Here is a 17,613-nt window from a genome sequence, read left to right on the forward strand (position 1 = left end):
TGTATTTTTGACACCTCTATTCTTACCTTTACTGTAGCTTTCAGGGGTTCACGTACGCATGTTTTGTTTTGCTGGGTGCAACTGCATATCGCGTACCGCTTTTTCCAGAAGCTATCCTGGTCTTGTGTATGCATTTTTTCTTTTTGGGGGTACCTGTGCGTTACACATCCCATATTTTTGGCCCCTGGGGTACATTTGAGCCTTGCTGGACCACAGCAGTATGTCCTTTATCACATACACTGCCAGCTCACTCTTATTGCCCAGAACAATTGCTTGGTGTGCTTTCCATTGTTCAATTACACCTGGATCATGAGTGGGAAGGCCCCAAGAGGGAAAGGGGGCAGAGGTGGTCGGGGTCAGGGATGTCCTGCAGATGCAGCTGTCCCAGCCCAAGGTGTTCAGGGACCTCCTGCAGAACCAGTTGTCCCAGGCCCAAAGGTCCAGGGATGTGCAGCTGAAGCAGCTGTCCCAGCCCCAAGGGTCCAGGGACGTGCAGCTGAAGCAGCTGTCACAGCCCAGAAGGGTAAGGGACATGCAGCTCAAGCAGCTGTGCCAGCCCAAAAGGGTAAGGGACATGCAGCTCAAACAGATGTCCCCGCCTCAGAGGGTAATGCCATGCCCCAGGCCACTAGTGGTCCCGCATCTGGACCCCAGAGTGGTCCAAGCCACACAAGGGCTACACGAACACCTTGTGGAAAGAAAGCAAAGGCTGCACAGCAGGAACACGCTCAACCCCTTGGCACGGCACAGGACAATGGCACGTTGAGGAAGAACTCCTGATCCTCATGGACTACGTGACCATGCACCACCATGACATGTGCCTGCCACGCATGTCACACATGGCTCGCTGCCACTGAGGACCAGGCCAGGGCACTGCGTGGTCAGCCTCAAGCACCAGTGCTATCTTCTCATTCAACCTAGGATGGTGGTGCCAGCAGAGACATGCCTCCCGGTCCACCATAGCCATGCGGTCCGGGATACCATGAAGCGCTGTTTTTTTATTTTATTTTTTACATCCACCCATGTGGAAGTTGACATGCACCCTGCCCCATCTTCCTCCTGGGTGAATCTCCCCAACCCCCGGTCGATGATGGACATTTTTTATTTTTTTATTTTTATGCTTTTGTTCATCCAAGGACCGGATGTTGGCATTTTATTTTTGAGGTGCCCTTTCCGGGTTTATTTTTTTAAATAATTTTACATATTTCTTTGTTGCGGTGTGCTGTTAACATCTCAAGGCCATGACGTTTGCAGTGGTGGACATGCAGGCATGCATATTGAGGTCAATTTGCATGTTTGCATGGTGGTGCACAGGATTGCATGTGCAGGTAACTATGGGTTCTGTGTTCCCTCGCACATGTGTGCTGTGTGAATGGTACTTTACTATGCCTGTTGTAATGTCTTCTTACATGTTGTTTCAGTAATCTGTGATCTGGCTGTGGCTGCTGTCCAGGGGGAGACAGCCTGCACGCTTTGATATCCATGCTCCCCAGGCCCTCCACCAGGCACGGTCCCTCCTGATACTAATTAGGAGACACATTTCTTGGGGAAGGTGATGTGGGATTCACACCATGCCGGCGCAGTCAGTGAGTAAGAATGAGCACTGTCTTGCATGTTGAGCATGCGTCATTGATCACCATGTTTGCTGCATGGGTAACTTAAAGTATATGTGCTTTTCATGCTACCATGCCGGGATGCTTATTTAAGTGGTACTCATGTCACTGTGTAACCCCCCTCGGTGAATTCAGCTACGGCTGCACCTACTGTGGTGTAGTGCATGTCATTGGCCATCTGCAATCCAAGCAGTGTACTCCTTGATGTGACTTTTACTTGGCCTTCCCTCTCAGTGTCACTCTCTCGCTCTCTCTGTTGTGGTACACTGCAATCATGGGCAGATCACAATCTATGTCCTGTCGCCCTCTTGCACCCTGTGGTGCTTCTGCAGTGGGTGCTCTCTGCATATTTTGAGGATCAATTCATGTGTTGTCATGGATGTGCATGTTCTTTATGTTGTTACTATGCATGTCATTGCATTTAGGGGATCTGCATCCTGATCGGGTGCATTGTATGCAAGGCAGGTGGGTAGGTACCCTGTGTAGGTAAGTTAAGGGCATTTGTATACGCCTGTGTGGTGTTTGTCTGGGAGTCTTGTACTGTGTGTGATCACTTGGGATTGACTTGTCTTGTGGGGCACCAGTACTACTTCATGGGTGCATGTTTCACAGGGTGTGGCTCTGGTGATAGGTTTGGCCATGGTGTTGTTTGTATGGATTGGTGGGGCCACTGGTTTCATATTCTAAATTGTGGGAGTTCCGACTGTGTAGGCGTTTCTTGGGTGCTTGGAAGTGGGTTGCAGGGCTGGCTGTTTGTGGCCTGTGACCGGTGTTGATGGTTGTGCTGTTGTGTCTCTCATTGCACTTTGCCCATGTGTACTGAGTGACACTTCACATCCATTGCAGTGTTTGTGGGGTTATGGCTCAACGGCACATTTGGCCTCTCTTGCTTAGGGTTCCCCAATTATGGTGTCCAGCACCAGTTACAAGCCACAACTATGTGAACTTCAATGCAGATTTGTGGGATGCTAAGTTGTGTACCAGCACCTTATGTTTGGTGGTGTTGGTGTTTTCACATGCATGTCCCATGCATGCTGCACCATGGTGTTTGCAGCGTCAAGTTGACCGCAGCTGGGTGCATGGTACTGCTGCATTGAATTGAATGCCGTATTTGACCAAATGTATGCTGTCACAATGAAGTCTGTATTGACCATGCACTTTTTGTTTGCATCCGACATTTAGCATGCTTTTATCATTGCTTGCTGTATCACATTGCTTGGTGTTGTATGCTTATGTCTTCTGTGGCAGTTGTCTCAGTGGACAGCCTTCCATTCTGACATCGCACTCTGTGAATTGATGGGTCAAGCATGATCCTGCTGGGAGTGCAAGAGGTGAGTATTTGTGTACTTGCATTCTTTTGCCTTGCATCACGGATGATCTCTACAAAATGTGCAGGGAAGTTGCCAACCCATTTGCAGTATCTTCTACCCTACTCCTTCACAGTTCCTTAGTAATGCACTCATGTCTCACTTCTTTTAAAAAGCAATGGACATACTGAACATCCTTGTCACGCACTCTTGCAACACGACCCTCTCCCCTCTGCTCTCCCCACAGACTCACCCTGCTCCTTCCTCCTTCTCCTCCTTGGCTCCTTACTCCTCTGAAGAAGTCAACAGAGTTGTGAACTCCATGAAGGTCTCTTACAAACAGGTTGGCCAATGCTCCTCCAGAACCAACAAGGGCATCATCTCCTCTCTCGCCCCGGCTCTTGCTGATCACTGAGACCACTCCTTTGCTACTGGTTCTTCTCCATCCTCCCTCAGGCACTCCCTCCTTTGTGCGCACCATCCTTATAATACCATCTGCAGACCCTTCTTGCTCAGCCAACTACCACCCCATTTCCATCACCACCTTCCTGGCATAACTGCTTGAGAAGTTTGCCCTCCCCCAGCTCATCACCCACACCGATCTTGTTGGCAGTCTACATGACCACCAGTGTGGATTCAGGGCTTCCTGTGCCACTGACACTGCTCTCCTGAACACCCGTGAAGAACAGCTTGCATCCCTCAATTCAAAATCCCCTGCTGTCCTCATCATCCTTGATCTCTCTTCTGCATTTTACACAGTGAACCATTCCATCCTCATGAGAAGGCTCCATGATACAATTGGTATCTCGGAGCAGGCACTGGATTGGCTTAGCTCATTCCTAACCAACCATTCCTCAAAAACCATTCAGGGCCCTTTCTCCTCCCCTACTTCCTCCTCCACCTATGTTGTCCCCCAGGGCTCCATTCTTTTGGGCTGCCTCTTTGGCATGTACATTTCCCTGCTGGAACGTGTCATTGCCTCCCTCTCCCCCACCGACACACAACTCTTCTTCTGACTTCCTACTGAGGCACTTGCACCTTCATTCATACCTGACTGCCTCCCCGCCATCCAGGCCTGGTGCACTGCCAATGACCTCTGCTTCCAAAACTGAGAGTCTCACTATTGTATCCCCTGCACCCTACTTCTTCACTTCACTATGGCCTTCCTCCCTGGGCTCCCCCCTGCACCCTCCTCTGAAGTCAGGAATCTTGGAGTCATCTTCGACTCCACCCTTTCCTTCATTCCTCATATTCATTAGATTGTGAAAAAGTCCCACTTTCAGCTCTTCCTTCTCAAAGTAACTGTACCCTTCCACACCTTGCCCCAGAGGGTCAATCTTACCCGTGCTCTGGTCCTCTCCAGGCTAGACTACTGCAACAGCCTCCTCCTTAATCTTCATTTATCCACCCAGCGAACCCTCCAGCTTACCCAGAATAGGGCAGCAAGATTTATCCTTGGCCTCCGGCCCAGGGAGCGCATCTATCCTGCCCTACAAAGGCTTCACTGGCTCCACGTCTCAGCACAGATTAAATTCTAATCCCTCTGTATCATCCACAGGGCTATCTGAGGGCGGGGACCACTCTATCTTCAACGCTTTCTGACCAAATAGTGCCCTTCTAGACTCCTGTGTTCATCTGGCACCAACTCCCTGCGTGTGAAGCGGTTTGCTAAACAGAGAGCTGTCGGTCGATCAGTTTCATCGGCGGGCTGCCTTCTGTATAATAGCCTCACTCTCCCTCTGCCTCTTGAGCAGTACCTCCTTATTTTCCCAATAAGCCTCAAGAACATTCTCTTCTCCTCTTCCTTCTCCTCCCACATCTCTTTTCCAAGCCGCTGTCTATATGCTGCACTTGCTCATGCTCAGCCTCACCACAGGAGTTTGCACTTACATTTTTCTATTCTTTTCTTAGCACTTCACCCCAAGCACTTCTCCATGAACACCTCAGCACCTTTTCCCTTACCCCCGTCCCCTCTACACTTGCACGTTCTGAACACTCACAAGGCATAGTAGGTTCCTCCCCCCCCCAGTTATTCTCACGATTTGTTAGAAATATTGATTCTGTTATTTATCTCTGTTGTAATTCATTGCCTACCTTACCCTGTCCCCACCCTGTTGCCCTCTGGGCACTTTGCAAATGTGTTGCTAAATGTATAAGTGCCTAACAAGTGACCAATACATAAGTTTATAAATAAATGTGCTCCCATGACTGTGTTCAGTGCACTGTCCCAATACTAATACTACGCAGGTGATGGCATGCCTTGGCATGTCATTGGTAGTCTTCCAGGGATGTCCCTGCTCTGTTGTGTGCTCAGTTATCTGCATATGTGATCTCTTATCATTTTCATGCAGCATGTTGACTGATGCGTGCGTTGTGTATGTGCCATCGTCTAGTGAATGGGGATATGTGACATGCACATTTGCTGCATGTCATTGAGGGGGACAGACAGTGTGGGGGACGTTGTTGTTTGTCAGTGTGTTTGTTTTGTGTGTTTGATTTGCATGCAGTGTGCAGGTGTTGCTGCATGTGTCCTGGGACACATGTTGATGGTTGTCTTATTAGTTGTTGTTTGCGTGTATTTTATGTCACTGATGAGGCCCAAGAAGGCTGAAACACATGTCTGTGGTTGCTGTTGGTACTCTTGTTCAAAGGATGTTTGCCTAGCATTTCGGTGCTGGACTGCCCTTGTGGACGGGACAAAGACTGACATGCAAATGGATATTCCTCCTTTGTGAAAAGTACAGTGAGCAAAAAGCAAAGGCTGCAGACTCTCAAAGGGGGAAAAACACAGAACAGGTTACCATGCCATGTTCTCTGTAGAGAGGGGTGCCTGCTACCTTTTTTGTATCTTTAATTTTTGGGTGCATGGATGTGTTAGCTACACTCTGTTTCATTTTGTTCATTGTCTGCAGATCCGTCCATCAGGGAAAGATGGCTATTTGATGGGAAGAAATTTGACAGTCGACTGCATGCCAAGGGGACGGGTAAGATGTTCATTTATCTTGTTCATCATGGATTGGCTAATTTAGTTGATTCATGTCTGGATGTGGTATTCTTGTGGCTTGTACTGTTTGTTGCAATTGTCTATAACCTCTTGTGAATATTTTTATTGAGGATGTGGTTTATTGTAGTCATGTTCACAAACCTAATAATCAGACACACTGATGAAAACCCAGTCCTTCTAATCAAAGGTCATTACTGTGACAACTGTTTTTATCATCATCATTTTGTATTCTTAATTAACAAAACAGATTATTCAAAATCATAAAAGCTAATAAGCAATATATTCTTTTAAACATACACTTTTTTGAAGAAAAAAAATGGGAACACTCCTGTGTTCGTAATTCCAGTGTGTAAACCAAATGAACTTCAAATTGTCCTTATTCACAATTCCTTGCATGGAAGAGTCAACATCAAGCAGTGTAATCAACACTTTAAATCACAATCCATGTTTTTTTAATCAGATGCATATCTGTGTTCTGTGTCATTCATAAGCGGAACCACATCAGCAAAAACCAAGTCTTCCTAGAGTCCTGCTCAATAACGACCCTCCACTGCGTGTTTCGGGGCCTCTTCGAGGCCTCTGGTTAGTTTTCTAAATTAAACCTCCCACTTCAATATTTTTTCATTCCCACCATATTACAGTAAACAAGACAAGTCCAAATCCACATTTATTCCCTTAGGATTCAAAGACTCTAATTTTTCAATCCTATGCACCCTTCTCATGTCAATGGATGATATTGTATGTATATCTGTTCCATAAAAAGTGCTTAAGTGTAAGTGCTTTATAATAAAACATCATTATCATTTGGCCTCGGACGTCTGCTTGCATTCACAGTAATTTGATAATATGGACCTACACACACTGATATCCACGATACATATGGTTATCCATTCTTGTATGAAATGCAGATCACATTATAGTAATATCGTAACCATAATTTTCGTAGTGTACTTAGGAACAATGCTATGTGATGCCACTTCCTGTTTTGTCAAGGGGTGAAAGGTCGTGTTCCATCGCTTCCTGTGATGTCACTTCGGGGTGGGGTCAAATGACACCACTTCCTGTGATGTCATCAGGGGGTCAAGGGAGGTTTGATGTCAATTCCGCTACCGCTGGCATTTTGCTGAAATGACGTCCCTGGGCCTTGGACATCTTTAGGATCACCAGCAGGTCCAGAGAACTGGCAGCCTTCCTTTCACCCTCCTTCCACTGCCCCATGACACCCCCACTTCCACCTTGTTGTCCCTGGCACTATAGCTGATGTTTAGTGGCCCCATTGACTACAGCTTGGTAAAACCAGTCTGAGCCACCCGTGGGGTACACAGATTACAGAGATAAAGGAATGCAAGGGGGAGTTAATAGCCACACCTTATCAAGGACGGGACAAGCAGCCAGTGGGGTGCTGAAACACTAAATGTCCACTGAAAAAGCTATTTAGTTATTTGTCAGCAAGATGATAATGTAATCGCAACAAGCATATAAAAACAGCGAGGTGATAAGAAAGCTGCTGGATACTGCAAGAGGCCCAAGGGAGGTGATGGCCCGAGGGCGCCAGCAAAGGCAGCCTGCAACATGCACACTGCAAAGCATACATTTAATGTTCTGAATTAAAACACGTATTTTGCTGTGTGATAAGACTGCCAACATGGGGGCAGCAGCTCTGAGCCCCCCTGAGGGCCAGGGCTCATTTCAACTGAAAGAGTTGAATGGTTTTGCTGCCCCTCCCTGCCCTATGGAGAGTTGTCCTTCTTTCTACTCAACCATGCCACTGTTCTCAACAGCCGGTGCTCTTTGGGAAGGAGAATGTCATTCTCGCCCCACCCCCTTCCTCGGATTCACCTGGCATTCCCAGGTGTACGCTCTGCAAAGAGCACAATGGGTCTTTTATAGAGAGAGGGGGGAAGGAAGGAGGCGCTCTGCCTGAACGGAGTTGGGAGGTTGGGGCTGATCATGTCAAGGTGTGTAAGGCGACGGAGACACCCGGAGTCCCGGACAGTCGCCAATTCCAGTCAGAAAAGGGCGCACGCACGCGCGAGTGACACGTGCAGGATGTTACAGGTAGCGTGTGGGAGTGGCAGAGGAGCTTTGCAACTGACAGGGACACGTGACTGTGCCGATGCCACCCTGGCCTGCTGCAACGCTTGCTCCCATCGGAGTATCCATGTTGCCTTCAGGGCTCCCTTCTGCGTTCACTGCCCTCCTGCCGTGGCAGCTATGCCGGCGACCACCTTGGTTTAATACTGTGAAAGCCTAGATCGCACCCCGCCCTCTGCCAGCTTCCGACACCGGAGATGCCGGACCCGCCACCTGCGCAATACGCTCCCATTGCAGACATCTCAGCAGTGGTCGAAGTGTACGAAAAGAAGTAGTTGAACTATGTGCCCTGCTGGCCTGCTCCCGCTCCCCACAAACCCATTGCCACAACCCCTCCCACACACAATACACCCCCCAAACACTTGCACCTGCTGTTTAAGGGAACGTTCAGTGCAGTGCACTGAAAGTGAAGGTTTCAACTTCTTCCTACACTTTTATTTTCAAACAAAACCATTCCGGAACGGTTTCTTTTTAAAATAAAAGTATAGGAGCACCACTCCCGACCGCTCCCGCTCACTTCGACCACTGCATCTCAGTCAGTCTTTGGCACAAAATTCCATTGTATGCGTTTTCCTTGTTATTAAATAACCGCGGGTTCATATGATGCTGTGAGGATTTCTGAATCGTTTAAACAGTTGGCAATTCTCTTATTGTTATGTTATGAGTTTTTTTAGTTTGGGCTATTAGGTGGGGCTTCTGCTCCACCCAGGGGCCAATGTGAGGGCTGCGGGGGTGGCGAGGGAGGGGGAACTAAAAGGTACGACGTTCCCTTACTTCCCAGGACAACCCGTCATCGTTCCCTTACTTTATGCGACCCACAATACCATTTCAGGACAGCAACTTAAAAAAAATGTTTTTTATTTTTTATCCCCATTGGGGATTCGAACCTTTGCACCTTTCTCGCGGGTGCTCGAAGAGAATTATTTATTTCAACAGGCTGCTTAGGATACAAAACCCACTCCCAAGCAGCCACAACACCCAGCTGGATCGCTATCTGCTTATGAATGGCTGTGGGCTCAGACTTGTTAGCAGGCAATGGGACTGGCGTGTCTGTGGCTGGCCATGGTCTTTAAGAGGTGTGAACTGAGGGTGGTGAAGGGGAGTCTGCATGAAGGTGCATGCTGAGTGAGACAATAACACACGAATGGATGTCATTTAAATGCCTGTTCTTTCATTGTGTTTTCTTCAGTTTTACTAGAACTGTTGTAAAACACAATAATGTTGCAGAGTGGAGGCAAGGAAGGACCCAGGTATGGGGTTTGAATGGGGGTAGGGGATGACAGTGAGTATGGGGGGATTAGGCAGAAAAGCGGGCAGGGCAGAGGGAACGAGGGCACATAGATCCACAACTTATTTTTTTACACTTTGACCACTGACACCACCTATAAACGAAACTATTGTATTAGAGTTGCTCGATAGAGTTGCTTACCTGCAAATTCAGCATTACCTAGAGTCTAACCAATTACTCGGATTGCGTCAGTCTGGCTTCCGGCCTCAGCATGGAACAGAAACTGCCCTTGTTGACCTTAAAAGTCAGATTGACGAAATTAAAGATAAGGGCAAGGCTGCCATCCTACTCCTCTTAGATCTCTCAGCGGCCTTCGACCTGGTTGACCACAAAATACTCTGTAACCACCTCTCCTCTGCCGCCCACTTCTCCCCCTCTGCTGTCACATGGATACAGTCCTTCCTAGCCAACAGAACCATGAGGGTCTTCTCTCTGGAGGCAGCAGCAGACCCTATCCCTATTTCCTGTGGTGTCCCACAAGGATCATGTGTTTCACCTACCCTTTACAATATGTTTACAAAGCCCCTCTTTGATAAACTGGACCGCCTGGGTGTCACCTATACAAACTACGCGGATGACACCCAGATACTCCTCACTATCTCGGGCAACTACGATATTGATGTAGCCAGGATCAATGAAATCTTCTCCGTCATTCAGGCATGGATGGCCACACATGGCCGCTGCCTCAATGACGAGAAGACCGAACTGCTCATTGTTGGCTCGCCCAACAACCTACAAAAATTAAGCCCCAACTACTCTAACATCAAAATCGATGGCAACACCATCCCGGTCGCCAAAAATGTGAAAACACTTGGCTTCTATCTTGATGCCAACGTTAACCTCACTAAACAAATTAACACAACTGCCTCCGCCACTGCATATACCGGAAAACTCATTAGAGCCTGTAGACCATTTCTCTCCCCTAACAGTTGCCTCATACTAGCCAGAGCCCTTATACAATCGAAACTAGATTATTGCAATAGTCTCTACTTAGGTGCCAACAAAGCGATAATTAACAAGCTCCAAGTCCTTCAAAATAACGCGCTACGGGCAGCACTAAATATCCCCAGACGTGAGCACATCTCGACCACCAGAACCACATGCAGATGGCTCACCATCCAACATAAAATTGACCTAAAAACACTTTGCCTGACGTACAAAGCTCTCAACAATCTAGCACCCCCATACCTAACCAACAAACTCACCATGAAACCCTCCGTTAGAACCATGAGATCCTCCAACACCTTATGCCTAACAGTACCTAGATTTAACTCTAAAAGAGCGGGAGGCTCGAGCTTTACTGTCCTCGCCCCCCAACTCTGGAACTCCCTGCCACTGAGCATCAAATCCTCCAATTCCTTCCAGTCATTCAGGAAACTTGTCATTGGGTGGCTTCTGACAAATAGTCAACTTTGAAGTCAGACCTTGCTATATAATGTATTGACTGTTCATGCCTCACTTATGTCACGATTGGGTGCTATCACCCCCACTGCCTGTATATAAGTGCTATTTAAATTGCTCTAGCATCACTGTTTATTACCATGTACTGTGCCTTGTAACCTTGTACTAAGCGCCCCTATACTCCTGGGTCCGGAGCGCTATAGAAATAAAATAAACAAACAAACAAGAGTACAGCTAGGAATAATTGGCATATAAGGAGGGACACAAAGCTTCTAGGTTTTATTTGGTTATTTACCCATCGATTGACTGCCCCTTGCCATGATAATCCCTATGGCCATTCCAATCCACTTACAGGCTCCTCCCAAAATACATTGGGATCTCTTTGAGCTAAATGTATCAAGCCTTACCATCAAACGGCATTTTTCAAAGAATTCTTCTGAGAGTTAATGACGTAAATAGAGCTGTAAATGTGCTACTGGTATAAGAAAAAAGTCATAACCGGGTCTGCATTCTGCCACTTGAATTATAAAAAACAAGCATTGGCAAAGCCAATAATTTTGACTTGTTATGTTATGTTATATGACATTTGTGTATATGTATTAGGCATTTGCCAGGCACTGTTATTATATGTCTGCGTACTTGCACCATTTTGCAGCTGCTACCGTCGATGGCCGTTTAATACCACTGCAGCAGTGCCTGCAAAATGGATTTCCCATGCCTACACAAAAGCCCAAACTGTTGGCATTGCCAGTGGTTGTTTATACTGTGCTGCTCACCGCTGTAGTGGTCCAACAGTGCTCAATGACGTTGTTTGGGTCAGCCAGGGGTATCCCATGCGACTCCATTGCTCGGCTGGCACTTCACTTACGACCCCTGGTTCAGGGCTCGTAGAGGCAGCCAGGACCACTGTAAACATCACGCTAGGCATTTGCCTGTAGAGGTGATCATTATGGCTGCTGGATTGTGGAGCGACATCTCCTCTAATGTGGTGTTTTTCTTATATGATGCGTTTGGTTTTCTTTGTGCTGGGATTGGAAGGAGCCAGCAGCGTCAGCCAGTCCAAGGAAACTGCTATATTGTTCATATAAAAAAGCTCCTCTATTGCTAGGACACCACTAGTGTAATGACCCCTGAATGACCTGGGACTGGCCCAGAAGCAGTGTGCAAGGACATGCATGGCTGGGCTAATCCCTACTGAATCCACCTTAATCATTGGAATACCTCACATCACACATTGTTACCTCAAATAACTTTGGCGTACACCATTTTTGATTGGAAAACACATGGGGCCTCATTACGACCCAGGCGCTAATGGGCTAACGGCGCCGTAAAAGGCTGCGGCGCCGTTAACCTATTAGCGCCTAATTACGAGGTCCCTTTGCGGGACCCGACCTTAACGGCTGGTTTTACCAGCCGTTAAAGTAGGGACCCGCAAAGGGACCTTGGTGCTAAGTACGGTACCGCAATTTGCGGCACCGTACTTAGCGCCTTCCCCATTCCCATTGAGCTCTATGGGGCAAAAATGGGAATGGGGAAGGGCCATGGCGGCATGGGGAATTACCGCCCCGCCAACCTCGGAATGGGATGGTAATTCCCCATTCCGCCATGGCGGACACCGGCATGGATCATTGTGCTAATAGCACCATGGTCCTCCGCCTGGGTCGTAATGAGGCCCAGGGTCACTTTATTGGAGTCATCCTAACAGGCGGTTCTAGCCCTGCTCTGGCTACAAGTATGCCTGGCCTACAAATACTTTTCCGGGTGGCCTTGCCATTCCCGTGTTTACATAGTTCATTTTAAAACCGGTGAGCGCTCCTCACTTCGGTTTCCGTTCTTGCGTGTACGGCCCGTCCTTGTATCTGACTACCAGTTCAGTCACTCTCATATCAGTACATTTTGAAACCGGCGAGCGCTCCTCATTTCGGTTTCAGCTCTTACGAGAACGAGAATGGCCCGCTCTGGTGTCCAACTGCCAGTTCAGTCGCTCCCATATTCTTTCAATGGAAAGTCAGTGGACCATCATTGACGAGGCATGGCACTGTGGTAATGGTTTGTATGAAGTGTTGGGATTGGGCGCACTAGCTGCCGACTGTGCTGCCTAGCATCCTGTCCTGCTGCTTGGCTGCTCCCTCTCTATTCCGTTCAGCGTGGCTGCCGTGAGCACCTGCAGGTGGCTGCGTGAACGAGCTTAACTCAAACCAGTCATGGAGGCCCTGGGACAGCACTGCAAAGGGGCATTTTGTTCTGCAGGGTGTGGCAGGCAGGAAGCACAATGGAACACAGCAGGCGGGGAAGAAGGCAGGAGGGGTCAGACACAGCTTTCCCTGTTTTCCCTGCAGAGACTGCAGGGAAGTATTTCGTTTCTGTTAGGCAAGATTGTCTGCAGTACCCTTTGGGTGTACTACAATAACCTTAACTTCTTGGCAATAGGGACCCAACCTTTGGTATAAATCGGAACTACACAGGTTGGTAGTGTGCTTATCTCAAGAGGGGTTAATGTGAGCAGTAATGTTGTGACACAGAGTTTCACAGTAGCAGTTATTCATATAAACTCTTCCACTCAAGGTTTCTTGATAAAACAATTATTAATTTATTTCACAGTCAGCTGTATAAGTCTTCTTCAAAAGGGACTAATATATGTAACACTTATAATACACTTCAAAACACACGTTAGTTTCTCTAAATCAGATGATACCTATTGGGGATGGCACAGAGACACTTCCTAAACCCTCAGGTGACTTAAATAGTTAGGACACTGTGGACATTGATTCATCACTGGGACATTTAGAGCAAAACTGAGTTTGGTGTAAAAGATAGAACAGAGGAATAAAACACAGGTTAACAAATAATCACAAGCAGGTAAGTACTTTTAAAAACCTTCGAATATCAAATAAGTCTAACCCTTTCCTGGGGAAAAGATAAAGAACGGAGTCAAAGGTAAGAAGAGTCTCTCAGGGAGCCAGGACAGCCAATGTTAATTGCAAAATATCTAGGGGAGCTGAAGATCTTCTTTGCAGGTAAGTAAAAGTATTGCACAATGTCTTTAGAAAGGTTTGTTGAAAATAGAACACTCGAAGGGCCACAAGCTGGGAGGCTTGTGAAGGGCAAAATTATATCAACTCTGCAAGTTAACTAAGACAGGTCTCAACTGAGAGCAACCAAGGCTACACAACAAGAGGTACGTTCTCTTACACTTTACAGCACCTCTGGTTAGAAGAAATGGTTCCAGATGGCTTCTGTTCCTGTACAGCTCTGCAGATCCTATTGTTCCTGAGCCTCAGTCATGGGGACAAGAGGGATAATGGCCGGGGACTCCTGCTATGCAATGGGAAGGTTAGCGGCAGCAATTGGCAAACTTCAATTCAGCTGTCCTTCAGTGTTTCAGCTCCTCGTGTCTGACTGAAAATAGCAACACTGCGGTTCTTGGATACCACTCTGGACTTTCCTCGCATCTGGGGTCCAGCACTCTGTTGAGGTAGCTCAGGCTTGGTCAGTCCTGCTTTAGGGAAGTCCGGAGGATCTTCCTGGCGCAAGGGTCCAACTTAAAAGCAACGCACACCATCTGGTGTTCCTCTCCCTGGCACTCCGGTTGCAGCAGCAGTGGAAGTACAGCCGGCTCTGTGAGGACGTCCAGACGGGCTTACTTTGGAGTTGATTGGTCCCACCAACTCAAGGGGAGAAGTCGTCCTTGCAAGGCTACTCTAGTCGAGGCGAATTCGGAGCTTCAGCACAGCAGCAGGGCTTCACCGGGCAAACAAACGAGTTGCAGCAGGCGTCTCTTCCAAGTTCTTCTTCGGATTCCCTCGTCCAGTGGTCGACTCTGCCTCCCAAGCCAAAAAGCCTCGCCTTTTATGCAGGTTTCTCCCATTCATTCCAGCCTACCTGTCAATCACACAGCAGGGTGACCAATCACCCTTGGGTGCATTCCTGTAACCAAGGGTATTAAGCGCAGGGAGTTTAGGGCCCCTCCCTCACTTCCTGCCCCTGGCAGACATACTGGAGCTCATGAATCCCGCCAAAGACAAAATGAACAAAGCGACCAAACCTGGTTTGGAGCGCAGAGTAAATCTCAAGAAGGACCTTTCCAACAAGAAATGGCGAAAAAAGAAGAGCAGGGCCATTTTGACAAAATGGGCACTCATGAGTGCCTTACTGTTGCTGCAAACGCAGCCCGCGGTAAAAACACACAACGGTAGTAAAAAGTAAACCACTGCTACCAGCCATTAATTATAGAAAGGGTAAGATAAGATTGTTACCTGAGAAACTAGACAAGGGGATACTAAGTAACCCCTCCGTCACCCTATTGTAAGATAGTATGCGCTAGGTCTAGAAAGTTACAAATGGTAAGTAAAGTCAATTTCACTTTACTGCTCTTGGAATCAGTAGTTTATCCAAGGGAAAATATTTAAACATTTGGGAATCTAAGAGACTTCTCTGTGCCACTGCACTGAAGGTGCTCTGTGCCAGAATACAAAGATGATGCTTATGGAGTTTGTCAGACTCCAAAACCAAAAAGAAACGCTGTGTTAAATCACAGAAAATACATGAGAGGGTAAGAAAAAGGGCTCACTCTCTCCAGGTTTAGAAAGTCCTGAAGTGCAGCAAAAGAGCTGGGGGTCTCTAAGGTAGAAGAGAATTAGCACATTTTTGAGAATTCTCCCTAACAATTTCCTTCTGGCCTAGGGTCACAAACATTACGAAATGATTTTGCTGGAGACTTTAGACACGGTGGTGCATCAGAAACAGTGAAGTGCGCGTTTACTTACGGCATCATTTGTGCCTTGTCCCACTGTCGGCTTCCCCATCCATTTGTATGGTAACATTGGTGGCGATGGAATTTTAATACATACACAGTATAAATAACACTTGAGACCTGTTATGCCTGCAGGCCACTGACTTTCCACGGCCGTGCTGGGATTTCCAGGGCCCTTTCCGGTAAAAGACATACAGGTCCCCTAATTTGCAAATGTATTGACATCATGAGAAGTGACATCCTGGGAAATTGCATTACAAGGGGTGTCATCATTCTGTGATTTTCTAGGGCATGTTTGGTAGTGACATTAAAAGAAGTTTCCATTCTTAACCCAAGAAACCATGCTGTGGTATGCAATACACAAATGCTTGCTATTAGTTAAGTCATAATGACAAGTGGTGTGGGCAGTACCGGGTGGTAATGGGCTGCAACCTGAGTTAACGGGCCCGAGCGAAGTGAGGCCCTTTAACGAAGGCCCCTCAATGTTACCTGCGGCGGCACAGCTGTCAGAATTTGTCATTATGGCTATAAGCACTCCAGGTTTATGTCTGGGGGTGCTTCAGGGCATTTATTTCTATGAAACAACAGGTCACCGTGAGTAACCTAACATGGCCACCAAGGAAGTGTCCATGGCTGCCAGGCTCACATGAGGGGAGCAGTGCTGCGCTGCCACGGCTCTGCAACCCTTTCAGGTAAGTGGGAGGTGGGGAGAGGCGGAGAGGCAGGTGCCAGCAGCTCACTCGAATGCAGGTTTGTACTGTGAGGTTCAGCCCACGATCTGAGCAACCCGATTGGCCGAGGTGCCGCCGCACCGGGTGCTAATATATGACAACTGTATAGTTTAGCAAACTATGATAGAGAATTTTTAAATAGCAAATACTACGTACTCAATCACTTCTATGGACTCCCAATTTTGGCAGATAAGGCACAGTGAGATTACATGCACAGTACATGTTTGCATAGTCATTTGTTTAAACGTGTGCACTTTGTGCACTTTTGGTCGAAATTGACCAATTACCTACAAATGTTTATGCACATGTGTATGTGTGTGTGGGGTTAGGGGAGTATGGTCATGGGAATGGGGGAGTGAGGGGTGGAGGGATGCGCTAGAAAGGTGTATAGGCCCCCCATTTTAAAAAAAAACCTGATCGAATGCATGACCACCAAAAGTGCACACACCAAGAGCAAACGTTTAAAAGGATGTCTACGAAAACACATAGAACCATTAAATGATTTGCCCACACTTTAAGTAGTGAAACCAGGATTTTGACACCAGCCTCCGATTGAAGCACTTGGGCACACATCTTCCCATCTATAGGGTTTGGGTTTCAAAAATGCAACTTTTGTTTAAGTTTTCTAGCAATGCATTTCAAAGTACACAAATTACACAAGACCCTAACTTGACATCATATAGTCTAAGAAACATGTTGAGGAAAAATTATGATTATAGCTTTATTTTACAAATCCTGACTAGATCACAGTAAAAGCCAACAAACGTATGTGAACTTTTAAAACGGGGTTACATGTAATTATAACTAATAACTAATGAAAAAAAAGGAATATAAAATATCTAATTCCAAAATAACTAATTCCAAAATAACTAATTCATTTTTGGCTGTTTTTGAGGGGGTATTCCCCGAAAGAACACACTTTTAAAAAATAATAATACTTTCCCCCCACTGCCAAAACCACTATTCCCTCTCAACCTCAATTTTAGTTTTTTTCAACATTAGTTATTTTTTCATTCGTAATTTTTTCATTCGTTATTTTTTCATTAGTTTTGGATTCGATATAATCACTGCATACCTTAAAACTGTATTCACAGTGAAAGGAAATGTACCACAGTGTAACGTCATCTGCAAGAGTCTTTATTTCACACAGCATGCAATGCTCTGCTCCCCTCCCATGTATTATCATCCCCCATTCACACCTTTTAATGGACAGTGGGCGCCCGCGCCCTGGCTACCAACTGCCCATCTCCCTTATTTTAATGGTTTGCTGACCTGAGGCCTGAGAGCAGCTTTGCGTGTATCCGCTCTTTGAAGTTTCACAGGAAAAAGTGAGAGATTGGCAGTGGATTTCTACTGGTACTCTCCTCAAGCTTAGAGAAGTCCCGGTGCATTCGAAGTGCAGGTACTGAGGCCCGGATAGAC

This window comes from Ambystoma mexicanum, chromosome 9 (genome assembly GCF_040938575.1).
Source record: "Ambystoma mexicanum isolate Mex_15411 chromosome 9, UKY_AmexF1_1, whole genome shotgun sequence".
Taxonomy (NCBI): domain Eukaryota; kingdom Metazoa; phylum Chordata; class Amphibia; order Caudata; family Ambystomatidae; genus Ambystoma; species Ambystoma mexicanum.